This window comes from Lithobates pipiens, unplaced genomic scaffold (genome assembly GCF_037356315.1).
Source record: "Lithobates pipiens isolate NorthernLeopardFrog02 unplaced genomic scaffold, aLitPip1_a1.2 Scaffold_55, whole genome shotgun sequence".
NCBI classification, from domain to species: Eukaryota; Metazoa; Chordata; class Amphibia; order Anura; family Ranidae; genus Lithobates; species Lithobates pipiens.
The window spans coordinates 1,013,544-1,027,336 of NW_027507877.1; positions in this window are offsets into that span (position 1 = coordinate 1,013,544).

A 13,793-nucleotide genomic window follows, 5' to 3' on the forward strand; every position below is an offset into this window, starting at 1 on the left:
GCCTACTTAAAGCCATCCAGCTCACTTGATCTCAGCCTTCACCTTTGTCAACAGTGACTTTTTCCTGCGTTCCAGTTGAAGACTTCTTCAGCTGCGTTCCTTCTGGCTCCTGATCCTACTTGCTTTACTGCTACATTTATCTCTGGCTCTCTGAAATTTGCTTGGCTGACTACCGTATCCAGTTACTGAACATGGTCTTTGTTCCATCAGCTACAGTAAGGTAGACAGAAGACATAATACAAATTATATAAAAATTAAAATTAAACAAAATATTTTAAGGATAGATCTAGCATTGGGGAACCTAGATATGAAATTTGTCCAACACATGGTATATCTCTATAGCATTAAGTTTAGCACCAGTGCTCCTGTGTAACTCTTAGCCCTTGTGTCGGATAATCCGACCTTGTGTGGGCTCCATCGGACTGTTTCCATCGGAATATCCGACGGACCAAGTTTTCCAGCTTGGCTATAAATCTTTCCGACAACATGATCCGATCGGACCTTGTCTAGAGAATTCCGATGGGACAAAATGCCACGCATGCTCAGATCAAATTCCTACACCAAAGCTATTGGCTACTAGCCTGAATGTAGTCCCGTCGTAACGAAATAACGTCATCACATTCTGAACGATCGGATTTTCTGACTACTTTGTCCAACCATGTGTATGTGACAGTTTTTGACAAAATCCGTCGGACAAAATCTGACAGATTTGGTTGTCGGAATATCCGACCGTGTATACAAGGGCTAATGCCACGTACACACGATCAGACTATTTCCGCCGGACTTTCCGGCGAAGGTCCGCCGGAACTTTCTGAACGAGCGGACTTGCACTTTTCCGGTGGACTAGATCCGGCGGACAATCCGCCAGACTTTTGGACAGACTTTTCAAATGAACGGACTTGCGCACACATGAAGTAAAGTCCATACATTTTGAACATGACTTGAGGAACGACGGGACTAGCGAAGGAAGTCAATGTCGCCGGCTCCATCGGCGAGATTGACACCTTGCTAGCCCCGTCATCTGGTATGGATTTTAAGGGGAACCCCTACGCCGAAAAAACTGCGTGGGGGTCCCCCCAAAGTCCATACCAGACCCTTATGTGAGTACGCAGCCCGGCCAGTCAGGAAAGAGGGTGAGGACGAGCGAGCGCCCCCCCCCCCTCCTGAACCATACCGGGCCGCATGACCTCAACATGGGGGGCGGGTGCTTCTGGGAAGGGGGACACCTGGCGCCCAACAACCCTGGCCATTGGTTGTCGGGGTCTGCGGGTGGGGGGCCTCCTTCTCCCCTTCTCCCCGTAATGCCAGGGATATGTTGCCTTATTATTTCACAGTCCCAGCATCCCCCAGGACTGTGACAACATACGGGGTGGGGTCACCATGTGGCATCAACCGGTGACCCCGCCCCTTATGCCTATATAAGTCGCCGTGCAATGTGTCCCGGGCATTACAGCCGGAGAGAGCGTTCAGTCAACATCGGAAGAAGAAGACGCTAGTAGCGGGGCCAACGCTAGTAAAAGAGCTGGAAGAAGATAGCGGAGGAGCCCAGCAGAAGAAGCGAAGAGCGGGAGAAGACCTACGAAGTTGGAAGAAGACCCCCGGATGGCAACGACATCTAAATGGGAGCTCCCGGATTCCGATAAGCCCCCCGCCCCCAGATCCCGACAACCAATGGCCAGGGTTGTCGGGAAGAGGCCCTTGTCCTCATCAACATGGGGACAAGGTGTTTGGGGTGGGGGGGCCGCAGGGCGCCCCCCTTCCCCAAAGCACCCACCCCCCATGTTGAGGGCACGCGTGCTGGTACAGATCAGGAGGAGGGCGCTCACTCACCCACCCCCTTTCCTGACTGGCTGGGTTGTGTGCTTGGATAAGGGTCTGGTATGGACTTTGGCAGGCGACGGGGCTAGCAAGGTGTCAATATCGCCAATGGAGGCGGTCACATTGACTTCCTTCGCTAGTCCCTTCGTACCTCAAGTCACATTCAAAATATATGGACTTTACTCCATGTGTGGGCAAGTCCATTCATTTTGGAAGCCCGTCAAGACTTCTTTCAAAGTCCGCCGGACTTTCGGGGAGGAAAAAGTCCACTGCAGCTACCACACGGTCGAATTGTCCGGTGGACTCTGGTCCGCTGGACTAAGTCTGCCGGGTAGTCCGATCGTGTGTATGGGGCATTAACGGATGACCTGTACAGACAGAAGTAACAACCCCCTAGAGAGTGGGACTTTAAACAGTGACTAGAATCTCCTGAGTATAAAAATACAAATGTCTTCATTATTGTACAAACAATTTCGTTATTAAAAACTAGAAACGATCATTTGCAATATATACAAATCCATGTAAGTATAGATGGATGGAGATATATAAGTGACAACTCTTATTGACTTGTCCCAACATTTCCGGCATATTGCCCTTCCTCAGGGGTTCTATTCAAGCATAAAGAGTCAAAAGTCTGTAATAGCATATGTATTAATTATTAGTACACAAAATGATAATAGTTTGCAATTATAAAACATAGCAGCAAATAGAGATCATACATATAAACAAGAATATCTTACATCAAATGAAATCCATCTGATATCCCACACAACCATTAAACAAAGGCTGAACAGCTAAATAGATGTTAAGTAAGGGGATTTTTGAACCCTCATCACTGGATGTTGCCAGCGAGGATCTCACAAAGATCAATCAAGAGAGACCCCGCAAGGGGTGATTTAAATTGGTATCTGACTATAGTAATCAGTATAATTTTATTGCAGTTGGTCTTAACATGCTACTCTATTCAATTAGTCTGTTCAATCTGTTTCACTCATTTTAATTTCTCCAGCAGTACAGCAGGAGGACTACACATACACTCAGCGTCTGCGCGGCTGATTGAGACCTATCCCAGGCTAAGTCACGGTCTATAGTTTTGGCCTTTGGAGCAGTGTGGTACCCGCCTATACCCGCACCACTGGGTGGTTGTGCCCTCTCTCTTTCCATTTTGGAAGGGGGTGGGGCCCTACAAGTGTGACCTCGCGAAAGCCATACTGTGGCTTCGGCCCGTTCTTGATTGTGGCGTTCGTGGAGTAATCCGGAACCCTGGTTGGGGGTTTTCTTTTTATGTAAGAGGTTCTTCATGTGGGAATAAACTCCTTTTCTTCTTTTTTGGATACATTTTATGGGCAGAAAGTCCCTCTGAAGAAGACCCCAGTGTGGGTTGAAATGCGTCACGGCTGCGATTGGTTCACAATTTTGACATTTATTATATAATGTTAATATGAAACCGTTGTCTGATAATATGTATCTGTTTCTTTTTATTATTAATTTCCCACTGGAACTCATGTTTTAATTATCATGTAAAGGGTTTTTTCTACATATTAATAAATATAGATTTTTCATATATTGTCTATTTATTACTATTCCCCTTTTTTTTTTTTTTTCTTATGCTTGGCTGCCTAAAAACCCCACAATAAAGGAGTCCTTTCCATTTTTACTATTCATTTTTTTAACCACTTGCTTACCGAGCACTTAAACCCCCCCTCCTGCCCAGACCAATTTTCAGCTTTCAGCACTGATGCACTTTGAATGACAATTGCGCGGTCATACAACACTGTACCCAAATGAATGCTTTCTTTTGGTGGTATTTAATTACAGCTGGGAGTTTTATTTTTTGCTAAACAAACAAAAAAAGATGCAAAATAAAAAAATAAATAAAAATCATGTTTAATAGTTTGTTATAAAATTTTGCAAACAGGTCATTTTTCTCCTTCATTGAAGTGCGCTGATGAGGCGGCACTGGTGGGCACTGATAGGCTGCACTGGTGGGCACTGATAGATATAGTTAAGGTGGCACTAATAGGCACAGATAAGGTGGCACCAATAGGCACAGATAAGGCAGTACTGATGGCACAGATAAGGCGGCAAAGATGGGCACAGATAAGATGGCACGGATGGGTGGCACTGATGGGTGGCACTAAGGGGCACTGATAGGTACCTGGGACTAATGGGCACTGATAGGTGGCTCTGATAGGTGGCACTGCTGGGCACTGATGGGCGGCACTGATGGGCACTGATGGGCACTGGTAGATGACACTGATGGGCACGGATATGTGGCACTAGGGTGCAGCACCCATTGTTGAGGCAGACTGTGGACACTGATGTGTGGCACTGATGGGTGGCACTGATGGGGGGCACAGCGCAGATCTCTAGTGGTTAAATACATTTTTCACATGTCACTTTATTCACCCTCACATTTTTTCTAGAAACCCTTTAGATGTCTTCAATCACATTTATAACCATTCTCAGGGACCACCACCCTTTGGAGTTCTGTCCGCCCCGGGTGTTGTCATGTGGGGGTTTTTACGTGCGCCGGAACGCCAGCACAGCTCCCGGGAAAAGATGCCCCTTGGGAAGCCTCCAGCTATCACTATTGCGCTCTCACTGCATGGGTGGTGTGAGTATTTTTATAAACAGGGTTAATTCCCAAGTTATATATATATATATATATATATATATATATATATATATATATATATATAATATAATTTTTTTTTTTTTTTTTAAAGCATTGACCTGAAACGTATTATGCTTAATTTCAGATAGCACATATTGTTTCTCCTGAAGAGTGGATATAAATACTCCACGAAATGCATAGAGCCTCTGTACATGCAATGTGTAATACTGATACAATATTGAAATATGTAATATAGATGAACTATGAGCCTTTGTTTATGCAATGTATAATACAGATATAATATAAATACATACAATATAGATTAATTTTTGTGACCCATGTACCTATTTGTATAGAATTTTTCCTCATGTCTTATAATAAATATATCATTTCTTGACCCCCTCACTATTGACTGTATGCTTCATATAAAGTCTCGCCTTTTTTATTTTTCTACTAGCAATTAAAACCCTAGCCATCTCAAATTTCCAAAACCCAAACATAAAAGGGGTACCCTGTGGCCCCCAAACACATAAATGCGGCCTATTTGCAGATGATATTCTCCTATTCCTCACCTCCCCTATGACCTCCCTCCCAAACTTATGCCACATATTAGAGTTCGCTATGACATCGGGCCTCCAGGTTAACTACTCAAGCACTACGGAAACAGTCCGATGCATACCACACACAGTCGGATTATCCGACAACACGGTCCGATAGTACAATCATAGTAAGCAATGTACAGTCATAGATCAGTGAAATCAGGATAAACCAACCAAGGGTGAGTATACATCTAAGGCATTGCAGTAAAAGGGTCTGTGCAAAACTTTCTCTGTTTAACATTGCCAGTATCATGGCATAAAAGTAAAGCAAAAGAATTACAATATACAAAAAAAAGAAAAAACAACCCGTGACGAACTTCAAAGCCAGTCCAGTCCAACAATATCTTAAGGCTTAAGGTTGTGTTTATGATACCCCTTGACCTCTTACGTTATTGTTTTATGTTTTGTGAGGTCCCCCATATATGGTATCCACTATCACGTTGTCGTTCACCTTTCATCACCCCAACAATAGTCTGTCGTGGATTAGTTGATGGGGGGCTAAGCCAGGGGTTTCCAACCATGGCCGCCACATAGCTTGGAATTTACATGGGGCTATTCTGTGTTGGTATGTTAGTTTTTCTCTTATTAATAATTTATTTACACCCTCCATCCATTTTTTTTTTCTTATGAGGTATCCTCTGGGTTATCCACACTTGTGCTATCAATTTACGCGCCACATAGAATAGGTGTAGTATCGCCGTGTGGGTTAAGGAGCCCAGCATTTCCTCTTCCAATGCCCCCAGTAAACATATGGTCGGGTTCTGTGGTATTAATGTAGTAAAAACCTCGGATACTCTGTCAATAATCTCCCTCCAGTACCTGAAGAGTTTAGGACATTTCCAAAGCATGTGAAGGAGATCCCCATTGTCACGTTCACACTTTGGGCACAGGTGCGAGTCTCTGAGTCCCCATTTGTAAAGTTGCAGGGGGGTCCTATATGATCTATGTAATAAGTACAAGTGGGATAGCCTCTGTGACGCCGACACATTTCGCCAACGTCTCTCCATCAATGGGTCCTATGTCACTTTCCCACCCCTTTCTGCAGGGTAGTTTGGAGGGGTCCTGTAGTTTGTTTAGAAGAAGACCGTAACAGTGGGATATCATCCCTTTTTGTCCCTTCCCATAAGAACGTTTTGTATTAGTGGGTGGTCTACCTGCTATACTAGTGATTCTGGCCTGGTCCTGCATAGCGTGTTGTAGCTGTAAATATTTATAGAAATTGGTGCATGCAAGCCCAAACTCCCCCTGGATTTCTAGAAATGATTTAAGAGTGGGACAATTGAAAAGCTGGGTGACATATTTAATACCTGCCTCTTCCCATTTCTTAAACCCCTTAAGTTTCAATAATTCTTTGTATTGTCTGTTATGCCATATGGGTGTATGGGTCAGAAAACCTTGTATCCCCAGCAGCTTTTTGACGTAGGCCCACAATGTGTTTAATAATTAGTGATGGACGAACTTCCAAAGGGACGTTTCGCGAACGCGGACCGCGAACACGGCCGATAGTTCACGAACCAGAACGTTCGCGGCGGGCCCCATTGACTTCAATGGGAGGCGAACTTTGCAAACCTACAGGTCAAATTTGAAGCCACAAAATAATTAATAGCTGTGCAAACATAGTCCCACCACATGGCCAATGACATAACACATGTATGAGGTGAATCTGGGATCGACAACTACAAGCATTCTTTTTTTATATTGGAAATTGTTGTGACAATTCAGGACTGTGGAGCGCATGAAGGCAATGGAGGAGAGGGAAGGTCAGGGTAGGCAAAGAAGAGGGTGCAGGAGATGATCACCAGCAGCGTGACATACAGCAATGACACCTGCACCGTGATAGAGTCATCTGACACCAGCACCGTGATAGAGAGCACTGACATCAGCAGCGTGACATAAAGCACTGACAGCAGCACCGTGATATACAGCACTGACACCTGCACCGTGATAGAGTGCACTGACATCAGCAGCGTGACATACAGCACTGACATCAGCAGCGTGACACACAGCAATGACACCTGCACCGTGATAGAGTGATCTGACACCAGCACTGTGATAGAGAGTGCTGACATCAGCAGCGTGACATAAAGCACTGACACCAGCACCGTGATATACAGCACTGACACCAGCACCGTGATAGAGAGCACTGACATCAGCAGCGTGACATACAGCAATGACACCTGCACCGTGATAGAGTGATCTGACACCAGCACCGTGATAGAGAGCACTGACATCAGCAGCGTCACATAAAGCACTCACACCAGCACCGTGATATACAGCACTGACACCAGCACCGTGATATACAGCACTGACACCTGCACCGTAAGCAGCCCCAGGAGGAAGTCAGCATAGCACAGGGATGGTGGGAGCCCCTCATAATGAGCATAGCATAGGGATGGTGGGAGCCCCTCATAATAAGCAGCCCCAGGAGGATGTCAGCACAGCACAGGGATGGTGGGAGCCCCTCATAATAAGCAGCCCCAGGATGAAATCAGCACAGCACAGGGATGGTGGGAGCCCCTCATAATGAGCATAGCACAGGGATGGTGGGGGCCCCTCATAATATGCACAGCAGAGGTACAGCCCCAGGACGAAGTCAGCACAGCACAGGGATGGTGGGAGCCCCTCATAATAAGCAGCCCCAGGAGGAAGTCAGCGCAGCACAGGGATGGTGGGAGCCCCTCATAATAAGCGGCCCCAGTAGAAATATGACACCACTCAACCTCTTCAAACAGGAGGGTACGGGGCATATAGTACGGTGTGCTTTTTTTGGACAAGGAAGTGAGCCAAATGAAGAAAGAAGGTCTGTGTGCTCGATTAAAAAAATTGTTTATAGACATATACATGGTCTACTGGTCACATGTGTTGAATTCCTCCGAGATCCATGCCTCATTCATTTTTAGAAATGTGAGGTAGTTAACACTGTCGTGAGCTAGGCGAGTGGGCTTATCGGTCACGATCCCCCCTGCTGCGCTGAACGTCCTTTCAGACAGGACACTGGATGAGGGGCAAGCCAACAGTTCAATTGCAAATTGGGCAAGCTCTGGCCAGAGGTCAAGCCTGCCCACCCAGTAGTCCAGGGGTTCATCACTCCTCAGAGCGTCCACATCGGCCGTTAACCTGATGTAGTCGGACACCTTACGGTCTAGGCGTTCCCTGATGCTGGATCCGGATGACACCTGTCGATGGGTCGGCTGAAAGAATGACCTCATATCCGAAGTCACCAACACATCTTCAAACCGGCCTCTTCTTGCAGGTGCTTTTGGATTTGTACCCGCAACTCCTTCTCTGGGAGTTGGAATTGCTCCTCTGCCAGCGCACGCAAAAGCAGAATGCAGCATTTCTCGAAGCAAGGCCTGGAAGTGCTCCATTCTGCCAGCCCTCTGTGACGGCGGTAACATTTCTGCCATTTTGTGTTTGTACCGGGGGTCTAAGTACGTTGCCATCCAGTACTGGTCCTTGACCCTTATGCTTTTTATACGGGGGTCCCTATTAAAACACTGAAGCATGAAGGCCCCCATTTGCACTAAAGTGGAAGCGGTGTGGTGGCCTGGCTCCTGCTCATCATCCAGGATAATGTTGTCCTCTTTATTCTCCTCTCCCCATCCACGCACAACAACAGGGATCCCAGAAATGTTTAAAGCATGCTCTTCTTGCTCCTCCTCATCCGCCCCGGCACCATCCTCCTCTGACTCCTCTTCAGACTCCTGTTGTTGACTTGTCTCAGATAGAGTAGCCCCCCTGGGAATTCATCCAGCATTGCGACTTCCTCATCTTCCCGCTCCTGCTCCTCCACAGCTTGATCAATGACACGACGCAATGCACGCTCCATAAAGAAGGCATAAGGTACCATGTCACTGATGGCGCCATGGCTGCGACTGACCAGTTTGGTGATCTCCTCAAATGGCCGCAGAAGTCTGCATGCGTCGCGCATGAGCAGCCACTGGCGCGGTGAAAAAAACCCCAGCTCCCCAGAACCAGTTCTGCCGCAGAGTTCATACAGGTAGACGTTAACTGCACGTTTCTGCTGGAGCAGCCTATCAAGCATATAGAAGGTTGAGTTCCATCGCGTCGGGCAATCGCAAATAAGACGTCTGACCGGCAGATTGTGTCGCAGCTGAATGTCAGCAAGGCGAGCCATGGCCGTGTAAGATCTTCTGAAATGGGCCGAGATTTTCCTTGCCTGCCGCAAGATGTCCTGGACCCCAGGGTATTTGACAACGAATCGCTGCACGACCAAGTTTAAGACGTGTGCCATGCATGATTTTGCCCTGTTTCAATGCGCTAAGCAGATTGGCACCGTTGTCACACACCACTTTACCAACTGTCAAATTGAGCGGTGTTAGCCACTGATCTGCCTGTGAACGAAAAAGCTGAAAGGAGTGCCGGGCCAGTGTGGCTCTTGGCTTCCAAGCACAACAGACGCAGCATGGCATGGCAACGTCTCACCTGGCATGTCGAATAGGTTCTGGGGAGCCTGGGCGGTGCAGCGTAAGAGACGCTAGCAGTGGAAAAGGAGGAGTCAGCCGAGGAGGAGAGGGAGGAGGATGGAGTAGGAGGAGGAGGAGAAGAAGAGCCAGGCCTGCATGCAATCCGTGGCGGTAAAACCAAATCTACACGGGTGCCACGGGTTACATGCTTGACAGCCGTCAGAAGGTTCACCCAGTGGGCAGTAAAAGTGATATACCTTCCCTGCTTGTGTTTGCTAGACCATGTGTCTGTGGTCAGATCTAGGTACCGACACTGTGTGCCAGAGATACATTCACTTGCCGCTGAACATGGCCATATAGCTCTGGGATGCCCTTCTCTGAGAAATACTTCCTTCCTGGGACCTTACATTGTGGTGTTCCAATGGCCACAAATTTTCGAAAGGCCTCCGAGTCCACCAGTTTATATGGCAGTAGTTGGCGGATTATCAGTTCTGACAAGCCAGCCGTCAACCGTTGGGCAAGAGGGTTATCCGGCGTCATCATTTTTTTACGCTCGAACATTAGGCCCACGGAAGCCTGCCTTTTTGCAGAAAAACGTGAGCTTGGCGTGATGGAAGGTGGAGTGGAGGACAATTGTGAGGAGAGAGGAGAAGGAGAAGTAGAAGACGAGGCTGGACGGTGAGAGCCTGGAGTGTGGCTTTGTGTGTTCCATTGCTCCCACTGGGCTCGGTGATGGCTGCTCATGTGCCTTCTTAAGGCGGTCGTCCCTAGGTGAGTGTTGGGCTTACCGCGACTAATGCGTTGACAGGAAAGATTGCAGATGGCAATGCCATTGTCAGCAGCGGACACGTTAAAAAAAAGCCCACACTGCGGAGCCATGTGCCGGTGTCCTGGGAGCGCCAGATGTGATCGTACATGGTCAATGACTTGCTCCTGATACATTAGCAGTCTGATTTGTCCCTCCTGTACAATGTAAGTTATTCCTGCTTCTCCTCCCTATCTGCTGGTCCATATCTCCCTCTGAACTCCCCTCCTCTTCCTCCCTTGTGGGCACCCACGTGACATCACTAGACACGTCATCATCAACGTCACCTTCCCCACCGCTATAAGTAGAGATCTCGGAGTAGGCAGCAACACCGGGGACCAACCTCCTCCTTGGGCTGATCTGGGTACTGTCGTCAGACTGCTGAGTAGCGGTTGCTGCTGCCTCCTCTTCCTGATCCAATACCAAGAGTGGCTGCACATCAGAAATGTCTTGATATGGATCGGAAAATAATTCCTGTGACTCAAGCGGAAGGTATGTGGTGGTGGTGGTGTTGTTGTTGGTGGTAGTGTCTTTGGGGGTGCACATAGCAGAGAGTGAAGAAGAGGGTGCAGATCGAGAGGATGAGGAGGGTGCAGAAGAGTAAGGCTGAGTGAGCCACTCAACCAAGTCTGGTGCGTCTTTAAAGTAATTGAACGCACCTTCTGCAACTTCCCACTTTGGCTCAAGCCTGTTGCTCCTGCCCTACCCCTACCACCCCTGCGGAAGGGCCTGCCTCTTCCTCTGCCTGTCATTTTTTAAATGACCCTGTGACAAAACTCTCAGTCCCTATACTGATAAAGGACTACTGCAGCAGTAGGGCAGCAGTCAGCAGTAGTGCACCTAAACCCAGGGGCGTAACTATAGGGGGTGCAGCAGTCGTGACCGCAACTGGGCCCTGTGATGCAGGGGGCCCATGCAGCCCCCTCTACATATGGCCGGCAGCAGCATAGGCAGCTAGGGGTACCAGTGCACCATGCACACGGGTGGCTGGAGGTGGAGGGTGACTAGCAGAGCTCCATGCTCGACTATCACACTGGTTGCTCTTTAGTTGTGCATTCCCCGCATGACCTGTGTCCTCGGCCGGCTCCTCAGAGTACCCCTCTCCTGTTCCATGCATTGCCGCTCAGTCCGATGTCTGTTCTCCTCAGCCAGGGACCCCTTCTCACGTGGGGACAGGGACCCCTTCTCACCTGGGGCAGTAACTTCATCTGCCCTGGAGAAAAGGACTTCATCTCTTCTGGGGACAGGGACCCCATCCTGCCTAGGGACAGCCCCCAATGGGGCACCTAAAAATGTAAAAAATAAAAATAAAAAAAACTACTGATACCAGTGATGTAACTACAAAGCTCAGAAAGGTCATACCTGTGACCATGCCCTGGAGTTCCAGCGCCGGACTTGGAGGGAAGGGCCCTGGCTGGGGTTCAGGGGGCCCTTCATGGTTTCTTGCATCGGGGCCCTTAAGGTTCTAGTTACGCCACTGCCTCAACCCTATGTATTGTGGACCTATACTAGTCCTTAAGGAATAGCAGACTGTACCTCACTCAACCCTATGTACTGTAGTACCCTAGATCTTACCAGTCCTTATAAGGACCTTTGTGGAACAAGTAGGTTGTGAATGATTAGCAGACTGTACCTCAGTCCCTATACTAATAAAGGACTACTGCAGCAGTAGGGCAGCAGTCAAGTATAATATTCTTTCTATATTTGGAAGAAAGAATATTATACGCGTACAAGCCTATTACCATACCAGTCCTGAAAAGAACCTTTGTGGACCCAGCTAGTAACAGCTACTGATTAAACTGACTGTCCCTCACTGCCTCACACACAGCTTCCTGCCTGTCCCTATATAAACTGACAAAACAGAGGCTGCTGGAACAATAACTTGAATAGCACTGTTGTGGACCTAATAGTAACAGCTAATGATTAAACTGACTGTCCCTGCAGCACACAGCGTCCTGTCCCTCTCTCTACACTGGCAAAAGACACTCAGGCTGCTGCAACAATCAGTAGCACAGCAGCGCCTCAAACCTATATCCTGAACTACACCTAACACCTATACCAGTTCTGAAAAGAACTTTTGTGGACCAAATAGCTAGCGATTTGGGTCACTGCAGTCTCTCCCTGCTCCACACAGCAACCTCTCCCTATTGTGACAGAAGAAAGAATGTAAAATGGCCGCCGGATCGGGTCTATTTATAAGTTAGGGGGAATGTCCAAGTGTCCATGTGCTGTAATGTCTCAATTGGCTGTCCTGTATAGGGATGAGCTTCGTGTTCGACTCGAACATTGGCCGCTCGGCCGTTCGGCGAATTCCGAACGTTTTGGCCGTTCGCGTCAAAATTCGAGTGACGCGCGCGCGGACCACAATGCACTGCGTTGGCGCAGTGCATTGCTGCCCAATGATTGGCCAAGCATGCACTGTGACCCCGCATGCTTGGCCAATCGCAGCGCCGGCAGCGAGGAGAGCCATGATTGGCCACGGGCATCCTGCCTGTGGCCAATCATAGCTCAGGCTGTGTAGTGCACGCCCCACACTATATAAGGCCGCCTTTAAGGCGGCCTCCTGTAGTGTGTTACTTTGCATCTGAAGCAGTGGGTGTTCTGTGTACCTTCAACACAGTACACACCAATCGTTTTTGGCTGATTTCCTATCTTGCTGCTGTGTAGTGGTTGTTGTCTGTGCCCTGACTGCAGTATACACCACTATATTCACCTCACCTATATAGCTAGTGATCTAGCTTTAACCACTTAACAACTGCCCATTGCCGATTAACGGCTTCAGGGCGGTTGTTTAACTCAGAGAGGCCGTTAATTAATGGCCTCCCAGAATTCTGCTCTCGCGTGCCCCGAGGTGTGCGCACTCGAGAGCATCCGTGACCGCCGGGTCCATAGGACCCGGCGCATCACGGTAAACGGCCGCTCATAGCGGCCGTTTACCACGTGATTGCTCCGTCAAATGACGGAGTGATCACTTGGAAACAAACCGGCGTCATGTTATGACGCCTGTTCCTACCTCCCCTTTCTGTACCGATCGGTACAGCGGAGGGGAAAGAGATCTGCAGTGCAGTACCCCGCCATTACTCTGCAGTGCAGTACCCTGCCATTACTCTGCAGTGCAGTACCCTGCTATTACTCTGTAGTACCCCGCCAATACCCCGCCAATACTCTGTAATACCCTGCCATAAATTGCCATACCCAGCCATACTCAGAGATACCCAGCCATACTCGGTGATACCCTGAAATACCCAGCCATAGACGCCCCCCACCCCTCACCGCCCTCCGGTGCTTCTACCAACTCGCCAGTACGATCAAAGCCAGAATCTTTTTTTTATTTTTTATTTCAGGCTTCCCAGCCTAGAGGTGAGATGTGGGGTCATATTGACCCCCCAGATTTCACTGTAAAGAGGACCTGTCACCCCATATTCCTATTACAAGGGATGTTTACATTTCTTGTAATAGGAATAAAAGTGATCAAAAATATATTTTTGGGAAAAAAAATGTCAAACTAAAATAAATAAAGTAAAATG